This window comes from Staurois parvus, unplaced genomic scaffold, assembly GCF_062004578.1.
Source record: "Staurois parvus isolate SC_StPar_1 unplaced genomic scaffold, SC_StPar_1.0 ptg000020l, whole genome shotgun sequence".
NCBI lineage: Eukaryota > Metazoa > Chordata > Amphibia > Anura > Ranidae > Staurois > Staurois parvus.
Window position 1 is genome coordinate 5858847 of NW_028317816.1, and position 12328 is coordinate 5871174.

The 12328-nt window shown below is 44.4% G+C and overlaps 11 non-coding genes across 11 annotated transcripts; 6 read left to right on the forward strand and 5 right to left on the reverse strand.

The window, feature by feature from the left end:
- Positions 1 to 721: 721 nt before the first annotated feature.
- TRNAS-GCU (transfer RNA serine (anticodon GCU)) lies at positions 722 to 803 on the forward strand. Its single transcript has one exon. It is a non-coding gene; the product is annotated as a tRNA-Ser (tRNA).
- Positions 804 to 1015: 212 nt separating this feature from the next.
- Positions 1016 to 1089, reverse strand: TRNAT-AGU (transfer RNA threonine (anticodon AGU)). Its single transcript has one exon. It is a non-coding gene; the product is annotated as a tRNA-Thr (tRNA).
- A 1393-nt stretch (positions 1090 to 2482) lies between these two features.
- On the forward strand, positions 2483 to 2564 carry TRNAS-GCU (transfer RNA serine (anticodon GCU)). Its single transcript has one exon. It is a non-coding gene; the product is annotated as a tRNA-Ser (tRNA).
- Positions 2565 to 2776: 212 nt separating this feature from the next.
- TRNAT-AGU (transfer RNA threonine (anticodon AGU)) lies at positions 2777 to 2850 on the reverse strand. Its single transcript has one exon. It is a non-coding gene; the product is annotated as a tRNA-Thr (tRNA).
- Positions 2851 to 4242: 1392 nt separating this feature from the next.
- On the forward strand, positions 4243 to 4324 carry TRNAS-GCU (transfer RNA serine (anticodon GCU)). The gene has a single exon. It is a non-coding gene; the product is annotated as a tRNA-Ser (tRNA).
- A 212-nt stretch (positions 4325 to 4536) lies between these two features.
- On the reverse strand, positions 4537 to 4610 carry TRNAT-AGU (transfer RNA threonine (anticodon AGU)). Its single transcript has one exon. It is a non-coding gene; the product is annotated as a tRNA-Thr (tRNA).
- A 3154-nt stretch (positions 4611 to 7764) lies between these two features.
- Positions 7765 to 7846, forward strand: TRNAS-GCU (transfer RNA serine (anticodon GCU)). The gene has a single exon. It is a non-coding gene; the product is annotated as a tRNA-Ser (tRNA).
- Positions 7847 to 8058: 212 nt separating this feature from the next.
- TRNAT-AGU (transfer RNA threonine (anticodon AGU)) lies at positions 8059 to 8132 on the reverse strand. The gene has a single exon. It is a non-coding gene; the product is annotated as a tRNA-Thr (tRNA).
- A 1393-nt stretch (positions 8133 to 9525) lies between these two features.
- Positions 9526 to 9607, forward strand: TRNAS-GCU (transfer RNA serine (anticodon GCU)). The gene has a single exon. It is a non-coding gene; the product is annotated as a tRNA-Ser (tRNA).
- Positions 9608 to 9819: 212 nt separating this feature from the next.
- On the reverse strand, positions 9820 to 9893 carry TRNAT-AGU (transfer RNA threonine (anticodon AGU)). Its single transcript has one exon. It is a non-coding gene; the product is annotated as a tRNA-Thr (tRNA).
- A 1393-nt stretch (positions 9894 to 11286) lies between these two features.
- TRNAS-GCU (transfer RNA serine (anticodon GCU)) lies at positions 11287 to 11368 on the forward strand. The gene has a single exon. It is a non-coding gene; the product is annotated as a tRNA-Ser (tRNA).
- Positions 11369 to 12328: the final 960 nt, after the last annotated feature.

Sequence of the window (12328 nt, forward strand, 5' to 3'; positions counted from 1 at the left end):
AAATGAACAAAGATGGGGAAGAAAAATAGGAACGCTGCCATTTTTCATACATCCTCCACCCTTGACGTTTGAATTCATGATCGCCAAGAGGAGTTTGTGAATATGACTATTTGTGGAAAGACATCCTGCATGTGTCTTTTAACCAAATGAATCATTGCCCGAGGTGAAGTCAAAGGGAACAGATACTGAAGCGGTGACAAGAGTTTTGGGACCCCAACCACAGTCAAACACTTTGCATTCATGTAAAAATGCCAGCCAGGTAGGAGAAAAGTGTAGACTTGAAATTGATGGTTGAGCTACATCTCTGAATGTCCTGGCAAAAGAGTGGCTCCATCCAGGCGAATTTCTCTTGACGCGGGCACAGTTCATCATCTAGAGCCAATAAAAAAGGAACAGCAGAAAGTGAAAAAAAAAGATGGGGAATACATGACATTTTGCACCTGTTGACGCTTCCTAATTCCATGCCGTTAGACTGCGTGTCTGCAGCAAAGTTGGTGAGCATTACTACTTGTGACTTGCTTTACACCCTTGATTGCATTTGTAACATTTGATTATACCCTTGGCAGAAAAGGAAGAATGAAGCTTTTGTCACAATGAATTGACAGCACGGAAGCAAGGTGCTCTATTAGGAGGTGAGAAACGGCATCCTGCTTGTGTCTTTTCCTCAAGTTTCTGCTTGTGACATGCAGCTCCCAAAATCAAAGCTCGCAAGCTTGCTGTGGATGAGGTGGCCGAGTGGTTAAGGCGATGGACTGCTAATCCATTGTGCTCTGCATGCATGGGTTCGAATCCCATCCTCATCGAGCCCTTTGTCTAAAGGTGCACTGTTTTGTGCTTGCCGTGGACACCAGGCTGGCATAACCTAGGCTAAAAGGTCCAGCAAACTCGCAGGGCTTTGAAGAGATCAGCTGGAAGCATCAAGAGCAGGGCTGCTGCCTAAACCATGCCATTGTGGCAAAAAGCTCCCGAGGCCACTCTTAAAACCTTTTCAAAGGCTTAATCTGCAGCCAAAGAAAGGCGCTGCTGAGAATCGAACTCAGGATCTCCTGTTTACTAGGCAGGCGCTTTAACCAACTAAGCCACAGCACCACACCCAGACACTGTGCTCGTGCCAAAGGCAGACTTGTGTCAGCACAGGCACAGAACAGTTGTGAGGAACTTCTTGACAAATGTTACGCACATCAAGCTTCAAAATCTCTAACGCAGCATGAAAGGCAGAGGAGGAGATAGCAAAGGAGACTATGCAACGTCCTTTTGAACTCATCACTCCTCCAAAAGTTGTTGTTTTTTTCTTTTTCTTCTTTTTTCATTGCTTATTTTTCTTAGCTGTTTGGTGCCAAGAAAAACCAGCTTACGAGTAGCTTGAAAACTTTCCAGCTTTGTACATTGCTTCATTTTTGCTAAAAGGTTTAAGAGCCAAGGCTACAACTCAGATATCTCTTGTGAAGTCAAGAGGTAACAGTGGGCCAATCCCACCTAATCTTATTTTAAACAGGCAGAGTCTGTGCTCTAGAATCAAACAATGGACCGAAAATAAAAGAAGGTGGGAAAAACCAATTTGCCCATCTTTTGGCTTCCACTCCCGTGAAGATGAAATGCATGCGGGCAAAAAGATTTGGGGAAGGAAACTATCTGCATCTTGCTTCAGACCGTTTCTTACGCTTCTAACTTTTCATTTGTCCCTTGGAAGACAGCAGGCAGACATCCTCCTGTTTTTGGAAGAACACAGAGTCCTTGATCTAGAGCTAATCAACAGGCTGAAAATGAACAAAGATGGGGAAGAAAAATAGGAACGCTGCCATTTTTCATACATCCTCCACCCTTGACGTTTGAATTCATGATCGCCAAGAGGAGTTTGTGAATATGACTATTTGTGGAAAGACATCCTGCATGTGTCTTTTAACCAAATGAATCATTGCCCGAGGTGAAGTCAAAGGGAACAGATACTGAAGCGGTGACAAGAGTTTTGGGACCCCAACCACAGTCAAACACTTTGCATTCATGTAAAAATGCCAGCCAGGTAGGAGAAAAGTGTAGACTTGAAATTGATGGTTGAGCTACATCTCTGAATGTCCTGGCAAAAGAGTGGCTCCATCCAGGCGAATTTCTCTTGACGCGGGCACAGTTCATCATCTAGAGCCAATAAAAAAGGAACAGCAGAAAGTGAAAAAAAAAGATGGGGAATACATGACATTTTGCACCTGTTGACGCTTCCTAATTCCATGCCGTTAGACTGCGTGTCTGCAGCAAAGTTGGTGAGCATTACTACTTGTGACTTGCTTTACACCCTTGATTGCATTTGTAACATTTGATTATACCCTTGGCAGAAAAGGAAGAATGAAGCTTTTGTCACAATGAATTGACAGCACGGAAGCAAGGTGCTCTATTAGGAGGTGAGAAACGGCATCCTGCTTGTGTCTTTTCCTCAAGTTTCTGCTTGTGACATGCAGCTCCCAAAATCAAAGCTCGCAAGCTTGCTGTGGATGAGGTGGCCGAGTGGTTAAGGCGATGGACTGCTAATCCATTGTGCTCTGCATGCATGGGTTCGAATCCCATCCTCATCGAGCCCTTCGTCTAAAGGTGCACTGTTTTGTGCTTGCCGTGGACACCAGGCTGGCATAACCTAGGCTAAAAGGTCCAGCAAACTCGCAGGGCTTTGAAGAGATCAGCTGGAAGCATCAAGAGCAGGGCTGCTGCCTAAACCATGCCATTGTGGCAAAAAGCTCCCGAGGCCACTCTTAAAACCTTTTCAAAGGCTTAATCTGCAGCCAAAGAAAGGCGCTGCTGAGAGTTGAACTCAGGATCTCCTGTTTACTAGACAGGCGCTTTAACCAACTAAGCCACAGCACCACACCAAGACACTGTGCTCGTGCCAAAGGCAGACTTGTGTCAGCACAGGCACAGAACAGTTGTGAGGAACTTCTTGACAAATGTTACGCACATCAAGCTTCAAAATCTCTAACGCAGCATGAAAGGCAGAGGAGGAGATAGCAAAGGAGACTATGCAACGTCCTTTTGAACTCATCACTCCTCCAAAAGTTGTTGTTTTTTTCTTTTTCTTCTTTTTTCATTGCTTATTTTTCTTAGCTGTTTGGTGCCAAGAAAAACCAGCTTACGAGTAGCTTGAAAACTTTCCAGCTTTGTACATTGCTTCATTTTTGCTAAAAGGTTTAAGAGCCAAGGCTACAACTCAGATATCTCTTGTGAAGTCAAGAGGTAACAGTGGGCCAATCCCACCTAATCTTATTTTAAACAGGCAGAGTCTGTACTCTAGAATCAAACAATGGACCGAAAATAAAAGAAGGTGGGAAAAACCAATTTGCCCATCTTTTGGCTTCCACTCCCGTGAAGATGAAATGCATGCGGGCAAAAAGATTTGGGGAAGGAAACTATCTGCATCTTGCTTCAGACCGTTTCTTACGCTTCTAACTTTTCATTTGTCCCTTGGAAGACAGCAGGCAGACATCCTCCTGTTTTTGGAAGAACACAGAGTCCTTGATCTAGAGCTAATCAACAGGCTGAAAATGAACAAAGATGGGGAAGAAAAATAGGAACGCTGCCATTTTTCATACATCCTCCACCCTTGACGTTTGAATTCATGATCGCCAAGAGGAGTTTGTGAATATGACTATTTGTGGAAAGACATCCTGCATGTGTCTTTTAACCAAATGAATCATTGCCCGAGGTGAAGTCAAAGGGAACAGATACTGAAGCGGTGACAAGAGTTTTGGGACCCCAACCACAGTCAAACACTTTGCATTCATGTAAAAATGCCAGCCAGGTAGGAGAAAAGTGTAGACTTGAAATTGATGGTTGAGCTACATCTCTGAATGTCCTGGCAAAAGAGTGGCTCCATCCAGGCGAATTTCTCTTGACGCGGGCACAGTTCATCATCTAGAGCCAATAAAAAAGGAACAGCAGAAAGTGAAAAAAAAGATGGGGAATACATGACATTTTGCACCTGTTGACGCTTCCTAATTCCATGCCGTTAGACTGCGTGTCTGCAGCAAAGTTGGTGAGCATTACTACTTGTGACTTGCTTTACACCCTTGATTGCATTTGTAACATTTGATTATACCCTTGGCAGAAAAGGAAGAATGAAGCTTTTGTCACAATGAATTGACAGCACGGAAGCAAGGTGCTCTATTAAGAGGTGAGAAACGGCATCCTGCTTGTGTCTTTTCCTCAAGTTTCTGCTTGTGACATGCAGCTCCCAAAATCAAAGCTCGCAAGCTTGCTGTGGATGAGGTGGCCGAGTGGTTAAGGCGATGGACTGCTAATCCATTGTGCTCTGCATGCATGGGTTCGAATCCCATCCTCATCGAGCCCTTCGTCTAAAGGTGCACTGTTTTGTGCTTGCCGTGGACACCAGGCTGGCATAACCTAGGCTAAAAGGTCCAGCAAACTCGCAGGGCTTTGAAGAGATCAGCTGGAAGAATCAAGAGCAGGGCTGCTGCCTAAACCATGCCATTGCGGCACAAAGCTCCCGAGGCCACTCTTAAAACCTTTTCAAAGGCTTAATCTGCAGCCAAAGAAAGGCGCTGCTGAGAGTCGAACTCAGGATCTCCTGTTTACTAGACAGGCGCTTTAACCAACTAAGCCACAGCACCACACCAAGACACTGTGCTCGTGCCAAAGGCAGACTTGTGTCAGCACAGGCACAGAACAGTTGTGAGGAACTTCTTGACAAATGTTACGCACATCAAGCTTCAAAATCTCTAACGCAGCATGAAAGGCAGAGGAGGAGATAGCAAAGGAGACTATGCAACGTCCTTTTGAACTCATCACTCCTCCAAAAGTTGTTGTTTTTTTCTTTTTCTTCTTTTTTCATTGCTTATTTTTCTTAGCTGTTTGGTGCCAAGAAAAACCAGCTTACGAGTAGCTTGAAAACTTTCCAGCTTTGTACATTGCTTCATTTTTGCTAAAAGGTTTAAGAGCCAAGGCTACAACTCAGATATCTCTTGTGAAGTCAAGAGGTAACAGTGGGCCAATCCCACCTAATCTTATTTTAAACAGGCAGAGTCTGTACTCTAGAATCAAACAATGGACCGAAAATAAAAGAAGGTGGGAAAAACCAATTTGCCCATCTTTTGGCTTCCACTCCCGTGAAGATGAAATGCATGCGGGCAAAAAGATTTGGGGAAGGAAACTATCTGCATCTTGCTTCAGACCGTTTCTTACGCTTCTAACTTTTCATTTGTCCCTTGGAAGACAGCAGGCAGACATCCTCCTGTTTTTGGAAGAACACAGAGTCCTTGATCTAGAGCTAATCAACAGGCTGAAAATGAACAAAGATGGGGAAGAAAAATAGGAACGCTGCCATTTTTCATACATCCTCCACCCTTGACGTTTGAATTCATGATCGCCAAGAGGAGTTTGTGAATATGACTATTTGTGGAAAGACATCCTGCATGTGTCTTTTAACCAAATGAATCATTGCCCGAGGTGAAGTCAAAGGGAACAGATACTGAAGCGGTGACAAGAGTTTTGGGACCCCAACCACAGTCAAACACTTTGCATTCATGTAAAAATGCCAGCCAGGTAGGAGAAAAGTGTAGACTTGAAATTGATGGTTGAGCTACATCTCTGAATGTCCTGGCAAAAGAGTGGCTCCATCCAGGCGAATTTCTCTTGACGCGGGCACAGTTCATCATCTAGAGCCAATAAAAAAGGAACAGCAGAAAGTGAAAAAAAAAGATGGGGAATACATGACATTTTGCACCTGTTGACGCTTCCTAATTCCATGCCGTTAGACTGCGTGTCTGCAGCAAAGTTGGTGAGCATTACTACTTGTGACTTGCTTTACACCCTTGATTGCATTTGTAACATTTGATTATACCCTTGGCAGAAAAGGAAGAATGAAGCTTTTGTCACAATGAATTGACAGCACGGAAGCAAGGTGCTCTATTAGGAGGTGAGAAACGGCATCCTGCTTGTGTCTTTTCCTCAAGTTTCTGCTTGTGACATGCAGCTCCCAAAATCAAAGCTCGCAAGCTTGCTGTGGATGAGGTGGCCGAGTGGTTAAGGCGATGGACTGCTAATCCATTGTGCTCTGCATGCATGGGTTCGAATCCCATTCTCATCGAGCCCTTCGTCTAAAGGTGCACTGTTTTGTGCTTGCCGTGGACACCAGGCTGGCATAACCTAGGCTAAAAGGTCCAGCAAACTCGCAGGGCTTTGAAGAGATCAGCTGGAAGCATCAAGAGCAGGGCTGCTGCCTAAACCATGCCATTGTGGCAAAAAGCTCCCGAGGCCACTCTTAAAACCTTTTCAAAGGCTTAATCTGCAGCCAAAGAAAGGCGCTGCTGAGAGTCGAACTCGGGATCTCCTGTTTACTAGACAGGCGCTTTAACCAACTAAGCCACAGCACCACACCCAGACACTGTGCTCGTGCCAAAGGCAGACTTGTGTCAGCACAGGCACAGAACAGTTGTGAGGAACTTCTTGACAAATGTTACGCACATCAAGCTTCAAAATCTCTAACGCAGCATGAAAGGCAGAGGAGGAGATAGCAAAGGAGACTATGCAACGTCCTTTTGAACTCATCACTCCTCCAAAAGTTGTTGTTTTTTTCTTTTTCTTCTTTTTTCATTGCTTATTTTTCTTAGCTGTTTGGTGCCAAGAAAAACCAGCTTACGAGTAGCTTGAAAACTTTCCAGCTTTGTACATTGCTTCATTTTTGCTAAAAGGTTTAAGAGCCAAGGCTACAACTCAGATATCTCTTGTGAAGTCAAGAGGTAACAGTGGGCCAATCCCACCTAATCTTATTTTAAACAGGCAGAGTCTGTGCTCTAGAATCAAACAATGAACCGAAAATAAAAGAAGGTGGGAAAAACCAATTTGCCCATCTTTTGGCTTCCACTCCCGTGAAGATGAAATGCATGCGGGCAAAAAGATTTGGGGAAGGAAACTATCTGCATCTTGCTTCAGACCGTTTCTTACGCTTCTAACTTTTCATTTGTCCCTTGGAAGACAGCAGGCAGACATCCTCCTGTTTTTGGAAGAACACAGAGTCCTTGATCTAGAGCTAATCAACAGGCTGAAAATGAACAAAGATGGGGAAGAAAAATAGGAACGCTGCCATTTTTCATACATCCTCCACCCTTGACGTTTGAATTCATGATCGCCAAGAGGAGTTTGTGAATATGACTATTTGTGGAAAGACATCCTGCATGTGTCTTTTAACCAAATGAATCATTGCCCGAGGTGAAGTCAAAGGGAACAGATACTGAAGCGGTGACAAGAGTTTTGGGACCCCAACCACAGTCAAACACTTTGCATTCATGTAAAAATGCCAGCCAGGTAGGAGAAAAGTGTAGACTTGAAATTGATGGTTGAGCTACATCACTGAATGTCCTGGCAAAAGAGTGGCTCCATCCAGGCGAATTTCTCTTGACGCGGGCACAGTTCATCATCTAGAGCCAATAAAAAAGGAACAGCAGAAAGTGAAAAAAAAAGATGGGGAATACATGACATTTTGCACCTGTTGACGCTTCCTAATTCCATGCCGTTAGACTGCGTGTCTGCAGCAAAGTTGGTGAGCATTACTACTTGTGACTTGCTTTACACCCTTGATTGCATTTGTAACATTTGATTATACCCTTGGCAGAAAAGGAAGAATGAAGCTTTTGTCACAATGAATTGACAGCATGGAAGCAAGGTGCTCTATTAGGAGGTGAGAAACGGCATCCTGCTTGTGTCTTTTCCTCAAGTTTCTGCTTGTGACATGCAGCTCCCAAAATCAAAGCTCGCAAGCTTGCTGTGGATGAGGTGGCCGAGTGGTTAAGGCGATGGACTGCTAATCCATTGTGCTCTGCATGCATGGGTTCGAATCCCATCCTCATCGAGCCCTTCGTCTAAAGGTGCACTGTTTTGTGCTTGCCGTGGACACCAGGCTGGCATAACCTAGGCTAAAAGGTCCAGCAAACTCGCAGGGCTTTGAAGAGATCAGCTGGAAGCATCAAGAGCAGGGCTGCTGCCTAAACCATGCCATTGTGGCAAAAAGCTCCCGAGGCCACTCTTAAAACCTTTTCAAGGGCTTAATCTGCAGCCAAAGAAAGGCGCTGCTGAGAGTCGAACTCAGGATCTCCTGTTTACTAGACAGGCGCTTTAACCAACTAAGCCACAGCACCACACCAAGACACTGTGCTCGTGCCAAAGGCAGACTTGTGTCAGCACAGGCACAGAACAGTTGTGAGGAACTTCTTGACAAATGTTACGCACATCAAGCTTCAAAATCTCTAACGCAGCATGAAAGGCAGAGGAGGAGATAGCAAAGGAGACTATGCAACGTCCTTTTGAACTCATCACTCCTCCAAAAGTTGTTGTTTTTTTCTTTTTCTTCTTTTTTCATTGCTTATTTTTCTTAGCTGTTTGGTGCCAAGAAAAACCAGCTTACGAGTAGCTTGAAAACTTTCCAGCTTTGTACATTGCTTCATTTTTGCTAAAAGGTTTAAGAGCCAAGGCTACAACTCAGATATCTCTTGTGAAGTCAAGAGGTAACAGTGGGCCAATCCCACCTAATCTTATTTTAAACAGGCAGAGTCTGTGCTCTAGAATCAAACAATGGACCGAAAATAAAAGAAGGTGGGAAAAACCAATTTGCCCATCTTTTGGCTTCCACTCCCGTGAAGATGAAATGCATGCGGGCAAAAAGATTTGGGGAAGGAAACTATCTGCATCTTGCTTCAGACCGTTTCTTACGCTTCTAACTTTTCATTTGTCCCTTGGAAGACAGCAGGCAGACATCCTCCTGTTTTTGGAAGAACACAGAGTCCTTGATCTAGAGCTAATCAACAGGCTGAAAATGAACAAAGATGGGGAAGAAAAATAGGAACGCTGCCATTTTTCATACATCCTCCACCCTTGACGTTTGAATTCATGATCGCCAAGAGGAGTTTGTGAATATGACTATTTGTGGAAAGACATCCTGCATGTGTCTTTTAACCAAATGAATCATTGCCCGAGGTGAAGTCAAAGGGAACAGATACTGAAGCGGTGACAAGAGTTTTGGGACCCCAACCACAGTCAAACACTTTGCATTCATGTAAAAATGCCAGCCAGGTAGGAGAAAAGTGTAGACTTGAAATTGATGGTTGAGCTACATCTCTGAATGTCCTGGCAAAAGAGTGGCTCCATCCAGGCGAATTTCTCTTGACGCGGGCACAGTTCATCATCTAGAGCCAATAAAAAAGGAACAGCAGAAAGTGAAAAAAAAAGATGGGGAATACATGACATTTTGCACCTGTTGACGCTTCCTAATTCCATGCCGTTAGACTGCGTGTCTGCAGCAAAGTTGGTGAGCATTACTACTTGTGACTTGCTTTACACCCTTGATTGCATTTGTAACATTTGATTATACCCTTGGCAGAAAAGGAAGAATGAAGCTTTTGTCACAATGAATTGACAGCACGGAAGCAAGGTGCTCTATTAGGAGGTGAGAAACGGCATCCTGCTTGTGTCTTTTCCTCAAGTTTCTGCTTGTGACATGCAGCTCCCAAAATCAAAGCTCGCAAGCTTGCTGTGGATGAGGTGGCCGAGTGGTTAAGGCGATGGACTGCTAATCCATTGTGCTCTGCATGCATGGGTTCGAATCCCATCCTCATCGAGCCCTTCGTCTAAAGGTGCACTGTTTTGTGCTTGCCGTGGACACCAGGCTGGCATAACCTAGGCTAAAAGGTCCAGCAAACTCGCAGGGCTTTGAAGAGATCAGCTGGAAGCATCAAGAGCAGGGCTGCTGCCTAAACCATGCCATTGTGGCAAAAAGCTCCCGAGGCCACTCTTAAAACCTTTTCAAAGGCTTAATCTGCAGCCAAAGAAAGGCGCTGCTGAGAGTCGAACTCAGGATCTCCTATTTACTAGACAGGCGCTTTAACCAACTAAGCCACAGCACCACACCCAGACACTGTGCTCGTGCCAAAGGCAGACTTGTGTCAGCACAGGCACAGAACAGTTGTGAGGAACTTCTTGACAAATGTTACGCACATCAAGCTTCAAAATCTCTAACGCAGCATGAAAGGCAGAGGAGGAGATAGCAAAGGAGACTATGCAACGTCCTTTTGAACTCATCACTCCTCCAAAAGTTGTTGTTTTTTTCTTTTTCTTCTTTTTTCATTGCTTATTTTTCTTAGCTGTTTGGTGCCAAGAAAAACCAGCTTACGAGTAGCTTGAAAACTTTCCAGCTTTGTACATTGCTTCATTTTTGCTAAAAGGTTTAAGAGCCAAGGCTACAACTCAGATATCTCTTGTGAAGTCAAGAGGTAACAGTGGGCCAATCCCACCTAATCTTATTTTAAACAGGCAGAGTCTGTGCTCTAGAATCAAACAATGGACCGAAAATAAAAGAAGGTGGGAAAAACCAATTTGCCCATCTTTTGGCTTCCACTCCCGTGAAGATGAAATGCATGCGGGCAAAAAGATTTGGGGAAGGAAACTATCTGCATCTTGCTTCAGACCGTTTCTTACGCTTCTAACTTTTCATTTGTCCCTTGGAAGACAGCAGGCAGACATCCTCCTGTTTTTGGAAGAACACAGAGTCCTTGATCTAGAGCTAATCAACAGGCTGAAAATGAACAAAGATGGGGAAGAAAAATAGGAACGCTGCCATTTTTCATACATCCTCCACCCTTGACGTTTGAATTCATGATCGCCAAGAGGAGTTTGTGAATATGACTATTTGTGGAAAGACATCCTGCATGTGTCTTTTAACCAAATGAATCATTGCCCGAGGTGAAGTCAAAGGGAACAGATACTGAAGCGGTGACAAGAGTTTTGGGACCCCAACCACAGTCAAACACTTTGCATTCATGTAAAAATGCCAGCCAGGTAGGAGAAAAGTGTAGACTTGAAATTGATGGTTGAGCTACATCTCTGAATGTCCTGGCAAAAGAGTGGCTCCATCCAGGCGAATTTCTCTTGACGCGGGCACAGTTCATCATCTAGAGCCAATAAAAAAGGAACAGCAGAAAGTGAAAAAAAAAGATGGGGAATACATGACATTTTGCACCTGTTGACGCTTCCTAATTCCATGCCGTTAGACTGCGTGTCTGCAGCAAAGTTGGTGAGCATTACTACTTGTGACTTGCTTTACACCCTTGATTGCATTTGTAACATTTGATTATACCCTTGGCAGAAAAGGAAGAATGAAGCTTTTGTCACAATGAATTGACAGCACGGAAGCAAGGTGCTCTATTAGGAGGTGAGAAACGGCATCCTGCTTGTGTCTTTTCCTCAAGTTTCTGCTTGTGACATGCAGCTCCCAAAATCAAAGCTCGCAAGCTTGCTGTGGATGAGGTGGCCGAGTGGTTAAGGCGATGGACTGCTAATCCATTGTGCTCTGCATGCATGGGTTCGAATCCCATCCTCATCGAGCCCTTCGTCTAAAGGTGCACTGTTTTGTGCTTGCCGTGGACACCAGGCTGGCATAACCTAGGCTAAAAGGTCCAGAAAACTCGCAGGGCTTTGAAGAGATCAGCTGGAAGCATCAAGAGCAGGGCTGCTGCCTAAACCATGCCATTGCGGCAAAAAGCTCCCGAGGCCACTCTTAAAACCTTTTCAAAGGCTTAATCTGCAGCCAAAGAAAGGCGCTGCTGAGAGTCAAACTCGGGATCTCCTGTTTACTAGACAGGCGCTTTAACCAACTAAGCCACAGCACCACACCCAGACACTGTGCTCGTGCCAAAGGCAGACTTGTGTCAGCACAGGCACAGAACAGTTGTGAGGAACTTCTTGACAAATGTTACGCACATCAAGCTTCAAAATCTCTAACGCAGCATGAAAGGCAGAGGAGGAGATAGCAAAGGAGACTATGCAACGTCCTTTTGAACTCATCACTCCTCCAAAAGTTGTTGTTTTTTTCTTTTTCTTCTTTTTTCATTGCTTATTTTTCTTAGCTGTTTGGTGCCAAGAAAAACCAGCTTACGAGTAGCTTGAAAACTTTCCAGCTTTGTACATTGCTTCATTTTTGCTAAAAGGTTTAAGAGCCAAGGCTACAACTCAGATATCTCTTGTGAAGTCAAGAGGTAACAGTGGGCCAATCCCACCTAATCTTATTTTAAACAGGCAGAGTCTGTGCTCTAGAATCAAACAATGGACCGAAAATAAAAGAAGGTGGGAAAAACCAATTTGCTTATCTTTTGGCTTCCACTCCCGTGAAGATGAAATGCATGCGGGCAAAAAGATTTGGGGAAGGAAACTATCTGCATCTTGCTTCAGACCGTTTCTTACGCTTCTAACTTTTCATTTGTCCCTTGGAAGACAGCAGGCAGACATCCTCCTGTTTTTGGAAGAACACAGAGTCCTTGATCTAGAGCTAATCAACAGGCTGAAA